Source organism: Eptatretus burgeri, chromosome 13 (genome assembly GCF_056783735.1).
Source record: "Eptatretus burgeri isolate ZD-2024b chromosome 13, Ebu_testis_v1, whole genome shotgun sequence".
NCBI classification, from domain to species: Eukaryota; Metazoa; Chordata; class Myxini; order Myxiniformes; family Myxinidae; genus Eptatretus; species Eptatretus burgeri.
Window position 1 is genome coordinate 20,477,677 of NC_140973.1, and position 21,725 is coordinate 20,499,401.

The following is a 21,725-nucleotide window of genomic DNA, read 5'->3' on the forward strand; positions in this document are numbered from 1 at the left end:
CTGTGCCGTCCATGTATTGTTTCCATCAGGTCCCTCGACCTTCTCATACTCCATCAAGTCCCTCTAGTTTAAGTGCTCCTCCTGTGCCGTCTGTGTATTGTTTCCATCAAGTCCCTCTCGTTTAAAGTGCTCCACCTGTGCCGTCCATGTATTGCTTCCATCAAGTCCCTCTAGTTTAAAGTGTTCCACCTGTGCCGTCCGTGTATTGTTTCCATCAAGTCCCTCTCGTTTAAAGTGCTCCACCTGTGCCGTCCATGTATTGTTTCCATCAGGTCCCTCGACCTTCTCATACTCCATCAAGTCCCTCTAGTTTAAAGTGCTCCTCCTGTGCCGTCCATGTATTGTTTCCATCAGGTCCCTCGACCTTCTCATACTCCATCAAGTCCCTCTAGTTTAAAGTGCTCCACCTGTGCCGTCCGTGTATTGTTTCCATCAAGTCCCTCTCGTTTAAAGTGCTCCACCTGTGCCGTCCATGTATTGTTTCCATCAAGTCCCTCTAGTTTAGTGTTCCAGCTGTGCCGTCCATGTATTGTTTCCATCAGGTCCCTCGACCTTCTCATACTCCATCAAGTCCCTCTAGTTTAAGTGCTCCTCCTGTGCCGTCTGTGTATTGTTTCCATCAAGTCCCTCTCGTTTAAAGTGCTCCACCTGTGCCGTCCATGTATTGCTTCCATCAAGTCCCTCTAGTTTAAAGTGTTCCACCTGTGCCGTCCGTGTATTGTTTCCATCAAGTCCCTCTCGTTTAAAGTGCTCCACCTGTGCCGTCCATGTATTGTTTCCATCAGGTCCCTCAACCATCTCGTACTCCATCTGAGCTGCTCAACCACTATCGTGACTGATGCTGGAGCAGTGCAGTTTTTCCGGTGAGCTTCATGCGTTTTACCTGAGCTTCACCTGAGCTTCCTGAGCTGTGCCCTGACTGTAGCTGATGTTTTCAGAAGTTCTTATATTTCCTTCTTCTCTCTAAGGTGGGTTAAGCGATGTATCCGACATGACCAGGCACACCATGAGTGTGTGTAACCAGGTGTACACACTCCCTGGAGCTCGGTCTCCTTTCTCACTGTGCACCTCATCACGTGTTTATATTTCATGGTTCGCCTTTTTTCCCGCGTTCTTCGCATATTCCCTCTGTTTGCCTGCTCAGACATCGCTACGAGACTTAGTGCCAATGGGTTACTCAGGATTGCTAAGCAAGCTAACTGACCCGATTGCCGTGGATCTTAAGTTGCACTAAAAGCGCTCAGTAAATACCTGGGGGGATGAATTATTAATCGGACACACCTTAGGTCAGGGCAGGCTTGTGTGCTTGCCCCTAACACACTGCCTCACAAAAGGTCTGAAAATAAATAAATATATATGTACATATCGGAATTTGATTGTTTGCACTTCTTTCTTTTTTACAATCCATGTTGGCAGATGACCAGGACACACACTCACCTCGAAGCTGTCTAGTCTGGTTTCGAATCCCGAACCAGATAGAGACTGTCATCCCGGTGTTTCACAGGTAGGTGATTCATCAATGAGTGTGCCATCCCTCGGATGGATGTTTAAACTGGGCGTCAGGTCTGCCGGAATTTGTTGGTGGACGTTAAATATCCCACGGTGTCCTTTGCGAAGAGTAGGCGAGCTATCGCCGGCATCATGAACAAATTACTTATTCATGTTCGAGCTTTCGAACGTCAGGCCTGGCCAGCCGGTTCGTGAACGCTTGGGCCAAGCTTTCCCGGCGGACCCCCAAAAAAGGTGTGGTCGTGGTGGCCGTTAACGAAGAAGATTGGCAGATGCCAAGAGACAATTAGAGGATGTTTTACAATCCGTTGTGAAGGGCAATCTATTATTACGTAGACGCATTGTTATGCCTCCTCCACCCCCCCCCCCCCCACTACACAACAACTCCAGGTAGAGTAAATTAAGAAATGACAAAAAGTTTAGAGGATAGGCACGATAGGAGGGGGTGTATGAATTTGAGAAGGGCAAAATGATTTGGGGAGGACTTACCCCACTGTTTGAGTTCGGGAGGGGAGGAAAAGGGCAAGCATGAGTGGTACCGTGGGGAGGGGGGTTGAAAGTTCTGCTGTACTAGATTATGTTAAATAGATTAAATAGATTAGCCCTGTTATGGACTTTGAGGAATATGAGTGACGTCACAATGTATGCTTAAAATAACTTTTTATTGGACGAGTGCATCGTTTTAGATTCACTCCTATGAATCCTCGTGAATTTCTCTTAATGTACACCACCCCACAAGGTTACCATTAAGAGGACAGGCAGGATAGCTGAGTTCGCAGAGCGTGCTTGCTTCTGAGCATTTTCTGGTCTTGGGTCCAACCCCCAGTGGTCGGAGACGAACTGACCTTTCGGTACGTTGCCAGCAGGGGGTTCAATGTGTGGAGCCCACCTTACTTGTGGAGTGATGTTAAGCCGGCTAACCGTTCTGTCAATTATTCCATGGTATATTACTGCGGTGGTGCCATCCACATGTCTGCCGGAACGTGAGCTCAGACGGGATATGGAAGTTAAGTATCATATGGAACCGAATTTGGTTCAGTGGACCAAACTACCCATATTGCGTCTAAGCTTTCTTGTATACTCACAAATACTGCCCGTCACTTCGCTGATGGGAATACAATGAGGGGGGAGAAAGAGAAGAGAAGTGAAGAGAAGAGAGAAAAAAAGGGAGAGGTGGGAAGGGGGAAGGGGGGAAGGGAAGGGCAATAAAACTTGCTCAAACAGTAACATTTTCTTTTTCATGTTCCACATAAAACCCACACTATCTTCCTGGCAAAGGCCTGCCTGTATGCATGCATGCTCATACATGTAGCGACCTTTGCACCCTTCCGGTCTGCTCACTGCAAATCTAATTCATACATGCTACACTCTGGGGAAGCAGTTTTAAGTTCAAAACTAAACCATCATAAGTAGTCTAGTAGTCTGCTTTATTACAGAGAGGTAGGAGTGTGGGTGATGTGGAGGGGTGGGAGAGGAGGGGAGGGGAAGGATAGATGAGGGAGAGAGGAGGGGAGGGAAAGAGGATGGAGGGGAAGAGGAGAGAGAGACAGAGGAGAAAGAGGAGAGGGGGAGAGCGAGGAGGGAGGGAGAGAGAAGGTAGGGGGGATTTCAAAAAATATAGAAAGGAGGGAGGACGTTGGGGGAGCTCAGATGGGTGAGGAAGGGGAAGCTCGGAAAGGAGGAATAGCGAGGAAGTGGGGGAGGGTGGGGAGAGCAATGCCTCACCAAACATCACAATGCACTCTGGAAGGGGGTTTGGGAGCGGGAAGTGGGGAGGGGAGGGGGGGTTGGGAGGAGCTAAACATGAGGGGAGGGGTTCTCGACTTATGTTTGACAGTGGGACTTGTGAAGAAGGAGGAGGGTAGTACAGGATTGAACAAAATGGGGTACATTAAAACAGCACGTTAATACAGCATGTTGAGACCGTCAGATGTCCATGGCGGGGGGCGGGGTGGTTGGGAGGAGGATAGCATGAGGGGAAGGGAAGGGAATGCAGTATGAGGGGAGAGAAGGGAAGGCAGCAAGAGCGGAGAGAAGGGAAGGCAGCAAGAAGGGAAGGGAAAGCAGTGTGAGGGGTGGAGTTAGTGTGAGCAGGGGAAGGCAGCATGAGGGAAAGCAGAAGCATGAGGGGAGGAAAGTGTGAGGTGAAGGGTGGGGGCAGCATGGAGGAAAGAGGAGGCAATGTGAGTGGAGGGGAAGGCAGTGTGAGGAGAGGAAAAGCAGCATGACGGGAGGGAATGGGAAGGCAGCATGAGGAGAGGGGATGATTGCATGAGTGGAGGGGAAGGCAGAGTGAAGGGAGGGAAGGCAGGGTGAGGGGAGGGGAAGCAGGATGATGGCCGGGGAAGGCAGCATGAGTGGAGGGGAAGGCAGGGTGAGGGGGGGAGGCAGGGTGAAGGTAGAGAAAGGCAACGTATGGGCAAGGGAAGGAAGCTTGAGGGGAGGGGGAGGAAGATAGCATAAGGGGAATGAAGACAGTGTAAGGGCAACGGAAAGAAGCACAAGGGGAGGGTAAGCAGCGTACCAGGCATTACCGGGGTGATAAAACACGCCCAAACAGCGTTTTCTCTTTCTCCGCCATGTTCAACATAAAAACCGGCAGAAAATCTGTTCCTACTTCATCTTCTTCTTCACTAATAATAATGTGAGTCTCAGTCAATCGTGTTTCTCATGTCGATTACATTCAGAAAATGCTGATTACACACCGCCTTTTAAAGCATCACATAGCGGGTCGCTCTACTTGCAACACAGGTGTGGAAAGGATATGAAAAAGCAGCTGATATTTCAAAAATGTATGAGCACGATTTTTAAAGGGTGAAAGTAAATTTTTATTCCGTTATTTGTTTTTTTTAAGCAATTATACAAAGATTGGTATTCCCATGAGTGAAGCGACGGGTCTTACTTCTGGTATCTTTGAAATGATCAATCAAGCAGCTTGGTGAGCACATGCCAAGTGGTTTAAGCACTCAACCAAGCACTCCAATGGAACGGTTGGCTTGGCAAGTGATTCCTGATTGCCGATCGGGCATAAAACCCAAACAGCCGAAAATGCCAAAGCAATGTCTGAATTAGACAAATGAACACCTTTAGGAGTCGGAGCTGCTGCCAAGTTCAATTCTGGAGCTTAAATTTTGTAATTCAGTTTAGTTTCAGAGATTCTCAAGGTTACAGCATGTGCGGAAATAAAAGTTTTGGAGTTATGGACACACACACACACACACACACACACACACACACACACACACACACACACACACACACACACACACACTGACATTTATTAGTATAGATGCATCCTTATGTGCAAAATAGCTAAAACAATGAAAATTTTTACACTAATTGTTTTTGTTGTTTCTTGTTTAATCTTCTGATCACAGGTGAATAGGGTGCTGCCATGGTATTATGGGGATAGCCAAAACCTCTTTGGTGTGCTTTCAAGAAGCTTTGCAGAAATCAGAAATAGCAGTGAGACTGCACAGGCCAGTAATGGCAAGCTTCATGCCTGCAGAGCTCGGCTCATTAGCTAAATGATGACTGCGGTGTGAGGACAGAAAGAGGAAAGAGAAGAGTACATGAGAGATTTGTACATGGGATATGCGAGCATAAGGATTACTGAAGCATGTGCTGCCAGTGAATAATCCAGGTCACATCCCAGAAAGCGCAGCTCGATATCGCAACACCTTCTTGACATGCGTACATTAACAAGGAGAACAAACTTGTGAATTTGTCATTTCAGCTTCCAGTTGCTACTACGTGCAAGTTGAGATAATCATTTTGCCATGCCATGATTAAACCCGCTGTGCTCTCTCTCCCTCTCCCTCTCTCTCTCCCTCTCTCTCTCTCTCTCTCTCTCTCTCTCTCTCTCTCTCCCTCTCCCTCTCCCCCTCTTTCCCTCTGCTTACCCACCCCTCCATCCTTTTGGCAGGCCCAATGCGTCTCCCTATCTCCACCTTCCCTTTCCATACTTGCTCTCACCACACCTGTACATCTGCATTCTATTCGCCAGCTATACATAGCACGGGGGGGGGGGGGTGGGATATGGGCGGAGCAGTTTTTCTTTGAGCCCAGCGGGAGCACACAAACCGAACCCGACCACCACGTGCCGTGTCTATTTCCCTCCCTCCAACCCTTCATTCTCCCCGTGAACTGCCAGTCTACTCCATGCCAACCTGAGTCCAGATGCACGACAGCTAGCAGCTCGCTTCTCTGCTTCCACTACGCATGCGTCACTGCGATGTGAGTATCATCATGTCCACTGAACTCTTTTCACCTTGATACCTTCTCACACTATTTTCGTTCACTTTGCTTTCAGCCCAACCACCTCAATCCACCTTGAATCCCTTTCTCTTGCATTCCTTCAATGTGCTCTCAAGTTTACACACTGCATGGCATGGTACCCACACGTGGCAATCGATGTTCCTCCATATAGATCTTCAGCTCTGATCCCCCCCCCCCACTTGCCTCAATTGAGGTCAGTGCCTTCAACCCTGGCAAGTTTACACTTCAACTCATTCGTATGTTCAACTAGCAAGTTTCTGTCATTACTTATTGTGTTCACTTCACGTCCTCAAATACCACCCCTAACGAAACCTCCCCACACCCTACTCCTCCCCACAGTGCTCTATCGAGTTCAGTGTTGGGGACATGGAAGAGTGGGGGGGGGGGGGGTTGTGAAGCACAGCTGTTATGATAGTGGATGTGACTTTAACTCTATCCCAGAGCTTCCACTCTCATCAACTGGAGACCTAATAAGTCATGAAATTTGCATAACCGAGCGCTTTCGACATGACATTCACAGCATTCATATGGCATAGTGCTTGTAGTGTAAGTTGTGCAGTTCCTACACCTTAAAACTTCCATGGGACATAGTTGATCAGCTTTGCGGAGCCTCGAGCCACTTTGTCCTTGCTAGTTTGGGCACATCGCTGGTACAGTGAGTAAGTGCTTTGCTGCATTCCTCTCGAAATACCCAAATCTCATTGCTCTGTCTCTCTCTCTCTCTCTCTCTCTCTCTCTCTCTCTCTCTCTCTCTCTCTCTCTCTCTCTCTCTCTCTCTCTCTCTCTCTCTCTCTCTCTCTCTCTCTCTCTGAAACACAACTTTCAAGTGATTGAGCCTGGGGGAACTCTTACAGACAAATGCAATGCTGACAAATGACCAGAAGTGTTCAAACTTCTGTATAATGTATTTTTATGCACAATAGGGAGTTTTAACAAACAAACTCAATTTCATCATGCTGCATGCACACCTTGGGCCAAGCTATATGGTTGCACGTCACCCAGGCATGAGAATGTTCCTTGATTCACTTGCTCTGTGCTTCGTTGGTTTTGAAGTTTTTTTTTTGCACCTGTATTCCTGCCTTCTATTTGCTGGCTATATTTGTATGTACTTGAACAAACTTATTTTACCATTTCTGACAAGTGTCACCTATTTGGGCAGAATCGCACGGTCTACGTTTATACTGTACAGTTTTTGCTGATCAAAATTCGTTTTAGCATTTTACTTTCATTGGGATAGCGATTTACATTCTATCATCCTCAGTCCTAATAGTTATGCTGGGCATGCGGAACGTCCGACCCGTGGGCCACATCTGGCCCACTATGTTTTGATCCGGCCTGGGGGTCCAATTCGGCCCACCGTGTTCTGATCTGGCCTGGGGGTCCGATTCGGCCCACCGTGTTCTGATCTGGCCTGGTGGTCCGATTCGGCCCACCGTGTTGTGATCTGGCCTGTGGGCCAGATCTGGTCCATCGTGTTCTGATCTGGCCTGGGGGTCCGATTCGGCCCACCGTGTTGTGATCTGGCCTGTGGGCCAGATCTGGTCCATCGTGTTCTGATCCGGCCCACCGCATTTTGATCCAGCCCACACAGTGATAGTTTGTTCAGTATTTCATGTAGCTATTATCACGACACTCGAAAGCAATTTAGGAATAGCAACAAGTATTGCCCCCAACATAGACTCTCATCAAATCTCTGAAGTCACATTGGGTGAGTTAATTTAAAATTGTTATCCGTACTCTGACTATTATTATAATGTGTACGTGTGTTCCTTTTGTTCCGTTCATATCAAGAATCAGGATGTCCAGTTGCATTACAATCATCGTTATATGTGCAGTAGCAACAGTCACAATGATTACTGATCTGCTGCATATGTGCTGTTTGACTTACTAACACATCACTAGGCAGACATCCGGGCCGCAGCAACTTTAACAATCGCTGTTATGGCCCTCCGACTAGAAAACATCCCCCCACCTGATTTAAACGTGGTATCCCTCCCTGACAATCCATCTTGCTCGGGGTACTCAATACAGTCCTCGTGCCCGCTTCCCATGATGTGCACGCAGCAGCGGGCAACCACCGTTGCCCAGACTTGAATAAATCGATAAATGCATTTTGTTGTGCCGCCTGCTGGAGGGATGCATCGGTGGAGTACTCTACTCCAGGGCATGAATGGGCTTGTGAAAAGGTCCCTTCTCTTGTCCCAGTGTCCACAATCTTGTCGCAGTGGTTTGAGATTGTCGGTAGATTTTTGTAATTGCGGCAAGGTAGGTTTTGGTAGTGGACGTGACTATTATTGGGTTTTAGAGTTGATGTTTCTCACAACAACCTCAACAAACAATCATTTATCTGTTCAGCGATCCAGTTGATAATGCCATCCAGGCCTGTAGAAAATGACAGCATCAGCAATAACAACAACACACGTGTTCCTTTCACCACTGGAAGCAAGCAAACTACTGTACATCAGCATGGTGCAACCATTTCATTAGTGGAAACAATTTGCACTGTAAGCTGATGAGATCCATGGAAATAAAAGAGGCAAGAGACGAGAGCTCTATTTTCATGATGTCAGATGGAAGGCTTGTAGTTCTGCATCTTGCTGATTAAGCACAGAGCTGCACATGACATTGTCTCACTGTGCGATTGCCTTTAGAGAAAGTGTGAAGTATATGTCCTGGGTAAAGGCTAGATCTCCAAAAGCTGGGGTCCCTCTTGCATTCAGGGGATGGGGGGGGGGCTAGTAAGTGCAGGTCAGGATTAGAGAAAGAGAAGGAGAGATCTGAGAATTCCTTCAGTTTATTGAGCATCTGATTCAAAGAGCATCCAGATCATCAGCTGAGCACCATCCATCGCCAAGGTGTTGAGCATACAATCCCAGAAGCTCTTTGTACAGTGGGTCTGCAACCTTAATGGTGTCCAAAGGTCATCAAATAAGTTGGGGTACAAACAGAAAGTCCATAAATTGCCAAACACAACAACCCATAAATACAAATATGCAAGGATTCATTAGAAAGATAAAATCAGTTTCAAATACAGAGCTGACAGTCAACCTGTATACAATACTGTGTTATAGCAGCGAACCGGAAAAGTACCAGGAAGTAAAGAGACGCAATCCACATTAATGGTATCAAATTGGAGGGACTGATCAATGCAACGATGCACAGACACCTGAAGAATTCCGTCGACTTGTTTTTGACACAGCACTTTGAGACAGACAAAAATTCAAGCAACAGGAGCAACAAGAAGGGCACTTGTTAGAGTACATCCCTCTGACAGGCTGAACAGGTCACGTTTCGTATCTCACTGATAGGCCGGATCTGCATCCGGACCTGGACCAAAATCGAATCTCCTTGTATTTGTCACCTCCCCAACACATTCACCAAGTTTTGTCAGAATCCGTCCGTAACCCTCTGAGATATCGTGATATGACATTGTTTTGGCCCCATCTCTCAATGGTGAAGAATCATTAAAAAAAAAATATTAAAATCTCTTATTCCGATCCGGATTCGGATCTTCACCAAAATCGAATCAATTTGTCATTGTCACACGCCCAATATGTCCACCAAGTTTTGTCTGAATCCTTCGGTGGTAGAGGTAACAATAATGACAACAGCAACGACATCAACCACCTGATTCTGTGTGTTTGTGTCTGAGTCTGAAGAATTCATTCAACTTACTTCATGTCTGATTCGATGACCATCCGGATCATTCGTATTGGCACCGTCCATCATCAAGGTTTCCGCCCCTTCGATCCCAGAACCTCTCCAAACAGCAGGTCCACAACCGTATTTGTAGAGCTCAGGATCAGGGCAGTTTCGTTGTTTGTGAAAGGGTCTGAACTTTTGTTTGAGTCTCCACCAAAAGTGAAACGTGCAACTCTAATGAGGATCTCAAGAAAGATATTTAACAGCTAGTCTTGAATAATGGTGTCAGCCTCACTGACACAAAAAAGAAGTGGAAGTAATACTTAGGCACTTTAGAACCTATTCACAGCATTTAAAAATCAGGAAGCAAAGCGATGTTGGTGCTCAGACAAATCTCAACTGAACATGCTGAGAAATACAGGGATAAACACAGCTTAGGAACAGGACGACCAGGAAGAGAAGTTAAAAAAAAAACATCTGTATTCCAACGCTCAGAGAAAAAGTTCTAAGGACATATGAAATAAATGAAAGTTAGCAAATGGCCAAGTCTTAGTACAATGGCTGATGTCACAATGCGACATTGCATCATGTATTAACACTGAAGAGTTTGCAAACGGTGCCTTTTCAGCTTTGTAAGCTGTAAATAAGTAAAACACTGGTAGATTACATCTTATCCCCAACACATGTCCTTGCAATCATTTCACTGATCTCAGAAGGATGACAGGCTGTGTCAACCCCACCAGGTGTTAATTCAGCAGCCAACAGGGCTCAAAATCACGACCCTAAGATCCCAAACCAGCAACCCGAGCCACCGAGCCAACACCAGGCTTAAGAGGCTTAGTGAACCAGGCAGTGATGAACTTTTAAGCTTTAATGATTGCGCCAATGTTATCAATAGGCAACAATTCGAAAAGTGTTTCTTCCACTGATATGATGCTCATTGCAAGCAAATTTGAACAAGCACGCACTAAGAGCTCGTGTGGGTCCTGCCTTTACTACAGGGACAGGTGGAAGTAGTACAAAGTTGAGAGTAGGCGTTCCTGGACAAACTCGTCTCGATGAACTGTTGTCACAATCCGTGCACCACCCATGCTCTCGGTCCGGGGTTCAAATCTTAATCGCTTTCGACTGAATGGTGCTTTCATCCACTGTATGCATGGACTGTAAAGCACGCTTTCACTCTATCTAGAGGTCGAGGAGTATGGGGATATTGACAAGACTTGTAGGTAGCTTTGTGCAAATTGGTGATGGATACTGGGGTTGGCGTGGTGCAAGCAAGGTTTGGCCGATTGACTTTAAAGACTTTGATTTCACAAGAGTTTAAAATTATTCAAACTAAGTGACCAAGTTGCAAATTAGAGATATTAGAGGCATAGAAAGCATTTTTTGGATACCCAGTCTGGAGACCTTGGCCTGGGAATGCGAGGCATCCTCTGACTGCTACTTGTAACGGGGACAGGTTGAACACGCAAATTATGGATTACGAAAGTCTATGCCACTTCTACTAAGCCAGTCTAACATTCCTCTGTGCTGTACTTATAAACACCGCTCTTTGGCTGCATAACACAAAATGAGAAACAGATATAGGTCTCCTAACGTGCGAACACACCAGCACGATGCACATCTCAGGTACCTGCCCACCTGCCCTCTCAACATCTCAAAGTATTCATCAAATTTTTATTTTTCTTGATCGATTCTCCAAGGTTTTCCCCCCAGAAGAGACAATTATAGGAGAGGAAAGTTTGGTGAAACCAAAGATCATCAGTTGGCCATTGGGTGTGTGAAGTGGTCCGGAGCTCTTTCAAAAATTAATGGTAAAAGAGGTTCATTAAGCACGTGAATCCATCCATCCATTGGGACCGTACTCTGTGCAGAGCATTGGTGCTGCTTTAGCAGTCTCCTTGGCTATTGGGCACAATCCTGGACGGGTCGCCACTCCGACACACAAGCATGTGAATGAGATTAGTTATGGGGGTTACCATTTGAAGGGAAAAGTAGAAAATTTATCTTTCCTCTTTTATCTGGTCTGGCCTCCACCTCTCTCCACATGCACAGCATGAGCCACTTATCGTCCGAAACCCGTCTTTTTCACAGACAACGTCGAGGTTCATGGAGGAGTTAGAACATAGAATGGATCAAGATGTAACAGAACAAAATGAACAGTAGAAAGAGAGGGGGAAAATCCAAACTGGAAATTTGAAAAAAATTAAAAAAACTGGAAATTTGGAATGAGGTGGGCTTGGGGAGGGTCAATGAGGGTTGAACATATCATGGTTTTGGATGGGGAGGGGTGAAGGATGATCTGAGATGGTAGTGAACAGCTGTCTTGAAGACCTGGAGGGAAGAACAAGATTTAAGAGAGTGTGAAAGTTGGTTCCACAGGCTTTGTTAGTCTGTGGAAATATTTGTCAATTTCTTCAGCTTTCTTTTATCTCCATTTGCACTTTTCCTTCTTCAAGCACTAAAACCAAACCAGTAAACGCCTCTTCCATGAGCACGTACCCGCTCAGATGAAAGCATTTCTGCTGAGCCTTTGTCATCCTGAAACCTTTCTTGAGTTTGCCTTCAAACTTTTTTCCATTCACATGGACAAGAAGGGTCGATACTAATATCATGATTTTGGAGAGACCTTGGCCTGGGAATGTGGAAAAAATACAGGCAAGTCAAAGTGAGCAATTATTTACTTACGTATTTCTACACTAGATCTCGGCTCATGAGAGGGGGAGAGGGGACCTACAAGGGTTTGATGGGGTCAATGGGGATGGAAAAAAATTTCAAGTAAGGTAGAGGTACTAAATGGTAGTTGCACCACTTCCCTGAAGCCCAATATCACAATACCCCATTCATACATCGCATTTTCATGGAGGCGATGTCAGTGCCACAAAACGAGTTGAAACACAAGGCCAACAAGTACTTGGAGTTCAAGGCAAAGGTGACTTTGTCTTACCAAGAGTTGTTGTTGTTGGGTAGCCCCGGTCAGTTCTGCTCGAACGGGCTTGTGGCTCGGAGATGGCCAATCAATTTCCCAGGAGTGACCCAGAGATCTCTCACATCTATTATGTTGTGTTGTTGGCCTTGTGGAGTCAGGCTAACGCCGTCTTCCATGATGTGTTTTACTGTGTGTGGGATGGCCTGGCAGAGGTTGAAGGTGTCGTCAGTGGTGTTGGTGGGTCTGTGTTTGTGCTGTAAAAGCTGTGCGTCTTAACAGGAGAGCTATTGTGGAGATGGTCTTATCAAAATTAATCTTACTGGGTATTCGTCTTAATGGAAGTATACTTTATTTCAAGAAAGCCTTATTATCCTGTCTAATATTCCTTGCAATGACTTCCTTACATATCTGCCTGAGGTCCTGTCTTGTTGTCACAACACATTGGCATGATAATAGTCAAGGTGTTTTCCTTGCCATTGCCATTTGCTGGGCTGGTAATTAAATTGTCACGGTTTTGTAAGGATCCTTAGCAGTGTTGGCAATCCAGTGCATTGTGCTGATCATTTATTTCCTGCATCGTTGTGTCCATATGTGTTTTGCTGGAACAATCAGCCAGGCTTCTGCTTCGCTGCCAAGCATTTTCCCCATTTTTTTCATCTATTCAATCCCAAGCAAGCAAGGTTTGCAATAAATAATTACTGTCAGCAGATCAGGCCCTGCCTGTCTTCCCAGCGTGAATCTTAAAATGAAAGTTCCGCAAGAAGCGTCGTTTGGCTCAGGAGCAAACAAGGCGTACGGGAAGATTGGATCGGAACCCCCGCAAGCCCATGGTGTACTCTTCAGGCTGCTCGCATTCCTCAACTATCTTGGTTTGGGCCACTTCAACCATTCGCTCCAAAGTTCTGTCTTTTATCAATCTTCAACTGCCGTTCGCTGTTGCAAGCCATCTGACCTTTGTTTTCTGTCCGTAGGATGACGGGAATGTGAAGGTAGGCGATTGTGAAACGAAGGCGGTGGGTGGTTACAGTGTGGAGTCCTTGCTTACTTTATGATTTCTCGTGCAATGGCAACAAATCATTCCTAACGCAAATCATATTTGATGCGATCCTCTTTGATTATTCGTATTGCTGTGCTTTCTCTAAAGCAGTCGACGGTTGTACTGGTGGTCTTCATAGGCACTCCTTCCGAGTGTCCGCCAAACTACAATGATAACCCGGGTACAGAGTACTGGATGCAGCCACCCACCCATTCGCCGTTATTTATGTGACATACCGCATCGTGTTTAGGATGCGTAAGCGGGTGGTTGAGCCATCTCGGGTCCTCTCCGAAGGGCATTTGATGGCTCCAGAGACCCCTGCCCTGCCTGATAGCACCATGCTCGAAACACTAAATTGTGCAAGTTGCAGCCGATCCTGTTGCCTGTAATGGGGAATGCACGAACAAAATGAAATCCCATATAAGGAATGGAAGATTGGGATGTTGGAGAAGAGGAAGGCAAAGAGATTGTGTGGATTTGTCTTTATAATTAGTGCTTGAAGTTTCACGAATGTTTGTAATCTCACCTTTAACTTGAAGTCAAACACTTTTTATTTTATTTTAATCATTAGCACGTCTGGCATGCTTTTCTCTGGAGGTGAATGTTGGCTTATGTCCTGCAAAACAAAGTTGTTAAACTACATTTCCAACAGACTTGTCATCTCCCTCCAGGACTGCGTGCATTTTTGGTAGGACAGATAGCTAAAAGGAAAAATGCACGTGCCTTGGAGCTGTGTTTCCTGGGTTTGAAGTGAAGTGACTGTACGCAGCTGAGCTATGAAGTGCCGCCCTGGTGTTCCGCAGGTAGGGTGATGCATCGACGCGTGCGCAGTCTTTCGGATTGACGTTAATCCTGAGGACCCGTCTGCCAGCGCCGGTTGTTGGGTGGGCGTTCAAAGATCTTTTTTTATGTCTTTCACGAAGAGTAAGCTATTTATCATTTGGCACTCTCAACGGATGATAAAGTCCTGCCCAAACCACCTTCATTCGAACGTCAGACCTGGCTAGCCTATTCGTGAAAGACTGAGGCCGTTGAAGAAGTTGTAGTGTTAGTAGTAGTATAACCGTGCGGCATTTGTCGGTTGGCAGCGTTCAAACAGCACAAGGGATGGGAATTTTAACTTCACACTCCACCATGCTTGAGTGGTCCCTCTCCTCCAAGTGAAGAGATTAATTTCTTGAGTTCCATATCTCTCTCTCTCTCTCTCTCTCGCTCTCTCACTCTCTCATGTATCTCCTTACCCTTCAACACCCTTACAACCATGGTAAGCCTGGTGTTGGCTTAATGGTTCGGGTGGTGGGTTTTGGATCCTAGGGTCCTGAGTTCAAATCCCGTTCAGCAGTTGAATTAATACCAGGTGGGGTTAACTCGGCCTGTCATTATTTCGAGGTCGGCAAAATGAGTGCCAGCATGCTGGTATACTGTGTCGGAGTGGCGACCCATCCAGGATTGTACCTAATAGCCAAGGAGACTGCTTAAGCAACACCGATGCTCTGCACAGAAGATGGTCCCAATCTCCTCCTCCGTTGATCACTGAATTAACACCAGGTAGGGTTGACTCAGCCTGTCATCTTTCTGAGGTCAACAAAATGAGTACCAGCGAACTGGTAGAGGGGCACAGCATTAACAGCATAGTTGTGCCCCAACAAAAATGATCGTGATCTGACAGCCAAGCTGAGATGAAGAAGAGCAAGAACAACAACAAGAACAACAACAGTGTCCTTTCTGCTTTAAGTTAAGACCATTTTTCTCAGCTGTCTTATAAACCTTCAATCATGCCGATGAAGCCGTCAAGGCAGAAACTGCAGTTGATGTGACCTTGTGGAAATCCGCATGACCATTGTGCACTCTCCCTTTTGGGTGGCGGTCCATTCGAACGCCCTGACGAGGTCTGTTAGCACGTTCAAAATGATATTGATGTTTCCATCCAGAACCCACCTTCTTTATCTTTCAGTCTCAGATTCCCTTACAAGGCCTTGCTGGAAAAGCTCTGCTTGGAATATTCCTGAGCACTAACCGATATTGTTGTTGTTAGGATTCCCAGAATTATTCCCAGCAAGTCCAGTGTTCGTTAAAACGTCATATTTTGCTGCTGATTTAAAAACTAGCACCGGAGGGTGGTTCGGGGGGAGGAATGTAGATTCTGCAGGAGTAGGAGACCAAACAGCCCTTTATTGTCATCCTTGTAAATGACAGAAACTGCTGCATCGTGGTTTCGCCAGGTGACATACATCACTCTCGAGACGGGCTGCTTCATGTGCGTTTTGCGATTGTGAATTTTTTAACACCAGCACCAGCTTTCCTGCGCGCGAGTGTCAAGGCCGAGAGAGTGCCTTATGCTTATGCTGAGGTTCATTTGTCTTCGTGTATAATGGACCTCACCGAATTTGACCCCCTCGCCGTGTGCTGACCAAGGTGGCGAGCTTGTAATCAGTGTGTTTGTTCCTCGCTGGATTCTCTAAATCATTTGAGACTTCCACTAAGGCCGCACCGCTGAGCGATTGGTCACAGTGATAAAGAGATGTAAAACTTGGCGGTGACAGCTTTACGTTTCATAAGGTTATTAATCCTACGGGTGGGTTTTTAAGTCACGTGGATTATCCTCATTAAATGCGATGGTGCTGCATGGTGGAGCATGCCGTCTTTTGGAGATGCTCCCAACGTGGTCCTTATCGTGTCGTCATCTTCACCGTTGACGATGGAGGGTATTTACCTCTAAGAGTACTTCGTTCTGGGCTCATTTGAATGGTGTGTGTGTGTGTGTGTGTGTGTGTGTGTGTGTGTGTGTGTGTGTGTGTGTGTGTGTGTGTGTGTGTGTGTGTGTGTGTGTGTGTGTGTGTGTGTGTGTGTGTGTGTGTGTGTGTGTCCATTGAGGGTTTGTTGTGCACACAGCAGGTGTGGATGCTCTTATTGCGACAAGATCATGGTGGAGTGGTGTTCATGGAATGCATGTAGTCCTTTTGAAGATCTGTGCTGCATGATCCATGGCATATTGCACATGGTCGAGGGGGTCTACCATTGCGGATACCTTTAAGTTTCAGTGACAATAAACTAAATATCCAAGATCTGAATGAGTAACTCCTATCCGGTACATGTGATCTATAGACGTGCACGTACTCGAACGTGCAACTTTTTTTCTGATACGAGGCTTAATTACCCCTGCCAGAGGAGAGGGTATTGCATTTGAGTCCGTTTGTTTGTTTGTCTGTTTGGCCGCACAAAACTTTCGTGTTTTTCTCTGCAACCGCTTGTCGGATTGAGATGAATTTTTCATCATTGGTGTGACTGCTCATGCAGCTTGTGCCAATGATGATTATGACGTCGAAGGTCACGTGGTGTGGCAGCCATATTGGGAAAAATGGAAAAACTTTGAACCTCTGTATCTCTGAAACCGCACATTGGAAAACAATTGAACCTTGGCACACGGCAAGTACTCGTCATGGGGAGTAAGTGAGTTTTTAAAATGACGTCATAATTGCATATGTAGAACCGATCAGGATGAAAATTTTTGAGGGTCATCGGGGGATAAAATGGTCCACAGAAAAAACATCAATGACGTCTTGGTCAGGTGATTCGGCAACCATATTGTTTTTTTTAAACCTTCAAAAATCTTCTTCTCTGAAGTGGCTGAACAAATTGAGGCGAAATGCTACACGTTTGACCCCATGTCCATGAAGAACAAAAGGTTCACACATATGATATCGTAGGTCACATGATTTGGCAGCCATATTGGATTTACCTGAAAACCTAATATGGAATAGGCAAAGCCGAGAAGCAAACGTAGAATTCTTCTTACATTCGATGCTGCAATTTCCGGTTACTTCGGCCTGGATTCGGGATCAGTGATCAAATAATGTAAATCACGATTAAAATTATTTTTTGATGATGCGGGAGAGATCTTTATTATAAAATTAGGTAGACTTAAAACTGCTTGAGTATTTACTCTCTAGTTTTGTTGTTAACTTTTTAGTCATAAAGTGTGATTGGGTATACTATAGATCAAATTAATTATTTGTGCATTTCTATAACCGTGATAACAAAACTGCATATTACCTCAACATTACCTTCACAACAACTACACCGCCTAGAACAGGATCTCATCTGAAAAAATAAATATTACCTTAACATTACCTTCACAACAACAACTACACCGCCTAGAACAGGATCTCATTTGAAAAAATAAATATTACCTCAATATCACCTTCACAACGACAACTACACCGCCGAGAACAGGATCTCATCTGAAAAAAATAAATATCACCTTAACAACAACAACTACACTGCCCAGAACAGGATCTCATCTGAAAAAATAAATATTACCTTAACATTACCTTCACAACAACAACTACACCGCCAAGAACAGGATCTCATCTGAAAAAAATAAATATTACCTCAACATTACCTTCACAACGACAACTACACCGCTGAGAACAGGATCTCATCTAAAAAAATAAATATTACCTCAATATTAACTTCACAACAACAACTACACCGCCTAGAACAGGCTCTCATCTAAAAAAAATAAATATTACCTCAACATTATACCTCACCATTACCTTCACAACAACAACTACACCGCCTAGAACAGGCTCTCATCTAAAAAAAATTATATTACCTCAACATTACCTTCACAACAACAACACCGCCAAGAACAGGATCTTATCTAAAAAAAATTAATATTACCTCAACATTATACCTAAACATTACCTTCACAACAACAACTACACTGCCTCGAACAGGATCTCATCTAAAAAAATTAATATTACCTCAACATTACCTTCACAACAACAACTACACCGCCGAGAACAGGATCTCATCGAAAAAAATAAATATTACCTTCACAACGACTACTACACCACCCAGAACAGGATCTCATCTAAAAAAATTAATATTACCTCAACATTATACCTCAACATTACCTTCACAATGACAACTACACCACCTAGAACAGGATCTCATCTAAAAAAATTAATATTACCTCAACATTACCTTCACAACGACAACTACACCGCCAAGACAGGATCTCATCTAAAAAAATTAATATTACCTCAACATTACCTTCACAACAACAACTACACCGCCTAGAACAGGATCTCATCTAAAAAAATAAATACTAGAAGCGAACGGAGAATTCTTCTTACATTCGCTTCTGACTTTACCTATAACTTGTTCACAACTGTTTATGCAGTTTCCGGTTACTTCGGCCTGGATTCGGGATCAGCGATCAAATAACGTAAATCACGATTAAAAATTATTTTTTGATGATGTGGGAGATATCTTTATTAAAATCAGTGGAGGAAATATACACCATGTCTGATATTATTTGGGTCTTTCATGTCTCCGACGATGCCTTTATCTCCCGGCATGCATCATTCCACATGACACAAACCGGAAACAAAAACAAAAAAACCGGAAGCAAAAGGGTCATAGCCAACGACACGGATTCCAAATTGCCAAGGTATTGGGTTGTTGTTGTTGTTTTTGTTTTTGTTCCCTATTCTCTCATGTGCACGCGTTAAGTATGAAGCTCACTACATTCGATATAAAAAAAACACGCCACTCAAAAGTATTCCTGGTGAGGGTCTGCAATCTCTGCTCTTTTTCTTGTTACCTCTGCTCCTGAAAGTTGACCCAGAGGTTGTTTCCACCCATGTCTGCTTGTTACTTACGAAATCTAAAGATTTCGTTAGTATATTGATGACTTCCGTTTCTGTTTGTTTGTTTGTTTGTTTGTTTGTAGGCACGATAACTCGAGAACGGAAGAAGCTACCAATGTCAAATTACACCACGTGTTTCAGGAGGGTGATGGCTAGCGCTGATTCGATTTTGGTCAAAATCGGTCAAAGGTCAAGGTCACAGTGAGGTCAAACATCCAAATCATTCGATTTTTGATGGTTTGGTAAAGAATCATCGTAGAAACTTCTGGTTTGTGTCGCACCTTCTCTAGAGACAGCTTTTATTAGACAAGGTCAGAGGTCAAGTTGACGATTTCGTAAGTACCAGTCTATGACTGCTTGTTTGTTTGTTTGTAGGCACGATAACTCGAGAACGGAAGAAGCTACCAATGTCAAATTACACCACGTGATTCAGGAGGGTGATGGCTAGTGCTGATTAGATTTTGGTCAAAATCGGTCAAAGGTCAAGGTCACAGTGAGGTCAAACATCCAAAACATTCGATTTTTGATGGTTTGGTACAGAATCATCGTAGAAACTTCTGGTTTGCATCGCTACCTTCTCTAGAGACAGCTTTTATTAGACAAGGTCAGAGGTCAAAATTGACGATTTCGTAAGTACCAGTCTATGACTGCTTGTTTTGTTTGTTTGTCTGTCTGTGAAGAAAGGATATCTAAAACAAGCTCAAATGAGCGAAAATCCTCGTCCTCTTAATGATGACGTCATAAAAACGAATATGACGTCATTGTGATGCATCAGGTTTGCGATAAATTATCTGTGCTAATGCCGGGCTTGATTCCAGCAAACAAAATTCAAACAGCTTGCCTAGTTTCGGAGATAATGGTTTTGGCGATTGCAATTAGCGGCGATATTATGACGTAAACATTTTTTCTAGGAAGATTTTCCAAAATCGGAGACGGTTACTGCCTGCGCTGGGCTTTCTGCATATACATGGCAAGTTTCACCAAGATCCGATGAAAACTCTGGGTTGTGAAACAAAAAAATGTCAAAAAATAGGAATGACGTCATAAAGATTGATATGACGTCATAGTGATGTATCATGTGCGGTAATTCATCTCTGCTAATTCCCTGTTCGATTCCCGCAAACAGAATTCAAACAGCTTTCCAAGTTTCAGAGATATTTTTAGGCGATTTCCATTAGCGGCGATATTATGACATCAACTTTTTTTCTCGGAAGAATTTCCCAAATCGGAGATGGTTACTGCCTGCGCGTGGGCTTTCTGCATATACATGGCAAGTTTCACGAAGATCCGATGAAAACTCTGGGTTGTGAAACAAAAAAATGTCAAAAAATAGGAATGACGTCATAAAAATTGATATGACGTCATAGTGATGTATCATATGTGCGGTAATTAATCTCTGCTAATTCCCTATTCCATTCCCGCAAACAGAATTTAAAAAGCTTGCCTAGTTTCGGAGATAATTTTTTAGGCGATTTCCATTAGCGGAGATATTTTGACGTCATAACTTTTTTTCTCGGAGGAATTTTCAAAATCGGCGATGGTTACTGTCTGCGCAGGGTATTTTACATATATATGCCAAGTTTCAGGAAGTTTCGATGAAAACTGTAGGCTGTGAAACAAAAAAGTCCACAAGAACAACAACGTGAGACTTTGAGATCCTCCACGAGGATCGAAATTTTTTTTTTAACGGATTCGGACAAAACTTTATGGACAGGTTGTGGATGTGACGAGGACAAATTGATTCAACTTAGGTGAAGATCTGGATCCGGATGCGACCATTTTAAAAGAGATTCTTCACCGTTGTGCGGTTGGGGCCAAAAAACGACAAATGGCAGGATATGTGAAAAAGTTGTGGATGGATTATAAACAAAGCTTGATGGCTGAGTCGGGGAGATGACGAGGACAAAGCCGATTCGATTTTTGGTTCAGGTCCGAATCCAGGTCCGGCCTATCAATGGGATACAAAACGTAAACTGTTCAGCCTGGCAGAGGTACGCCCTCTACCAAGTACCGTTCTAGTTTTCCCCGGTAGTCTTGTTGATACTTGATGTGCTCGCTCCTTGCAAACACCTTCACGAAGCCACAAGTAAAAACCATGTCCACCGCAGCTTGGCTTGCAAAAGGAAATTGTTCAAAGAACTTCAATTTTCCTTTTCATCATAACGTAGGCAGACTTCCATTACTCAGGATTACTGTCTGCTGCTCAGCTAATCAATCGTCCTCAAATTAAGCGGACCTGTTTGATATGCGAAATCCCGCCTCGACTGCATTGCCTCCGATCAAACGGTCTTTGAACTGATCGAGTTGTGCGACGTTGGGAGTCTGTGCCGGTGATGGTCGGTATCGTGGGTGGGAGGACTTGGTGGGTAAAGGTAGGTGTTCCTAAATTGGCCTTTAAGAGCCCTGGCTGCTCCACCATGATGTAATGTTTGTGTGAAGAAAGCGCAGAGCCGCAAGTATTGGGTGATCGGTGGTTCGAGTGCGATTTTCTTTGTGGGTTTTTAATTACGATCGTTCATTTGGATTTTAACATTGATCGACTATAAAGGCTCGTACTGGAACTTGTACAGAAAGCAGGTGCAGGACAAAGACGTTAGAACACACCCGTCTGTACTTTCACATCTAATTCCATCATATAATGCACATTATGTGTACTGGAAACGACAGTATTATA

At 44.6% G+C, this 21,725-nt stretch overlaps 1 protein-coding gene and 1 long non-coding RNA gene across 7 annotated transcripts in view; both read left to right on the forward strand.

Moving 5' to 3' along the window:
- The first annotated feature begins 779 nt into the window (after positions 1-779).
- On the forward strand, positions 780-5,480 carry LOC147014013 (uncharacterized). The gene is made up of 3 exons (XR_015050611.1): positions 780-863; positions 1,417-1,504; positions 5,435-5,480. It is a non-coding gene; the product is annotated as an uncharacterized LOC147014013 (long non-coding RNA).
- A 125-nt stretch (positions 5,481-5,605) lies between these two features.
- Positions 5,606-21,725, forward strand: part of LOC147014014 (estrogen-related receptor gamma-like) — a 203,059-nt gene continuing 186,939 nt past the window's right edge. For 3 of the 6 annotated variants that reach the window (XM_085851577.1, XM_085851575.1, XM_085851578.1), the window contains exon 1: positions 5,616-5,745. The gene's annotated coding sequence lies outside the window, so the exon portion shown is untranslated. Of the gene's footprint in view, positions 5,746-21,725 lie in introns of all 6 variants that reach the window. The other 3 variants (XM_085851574.1, XM_085851576.1, XM_085851580.1) reach the window with 2 other exon arrangements.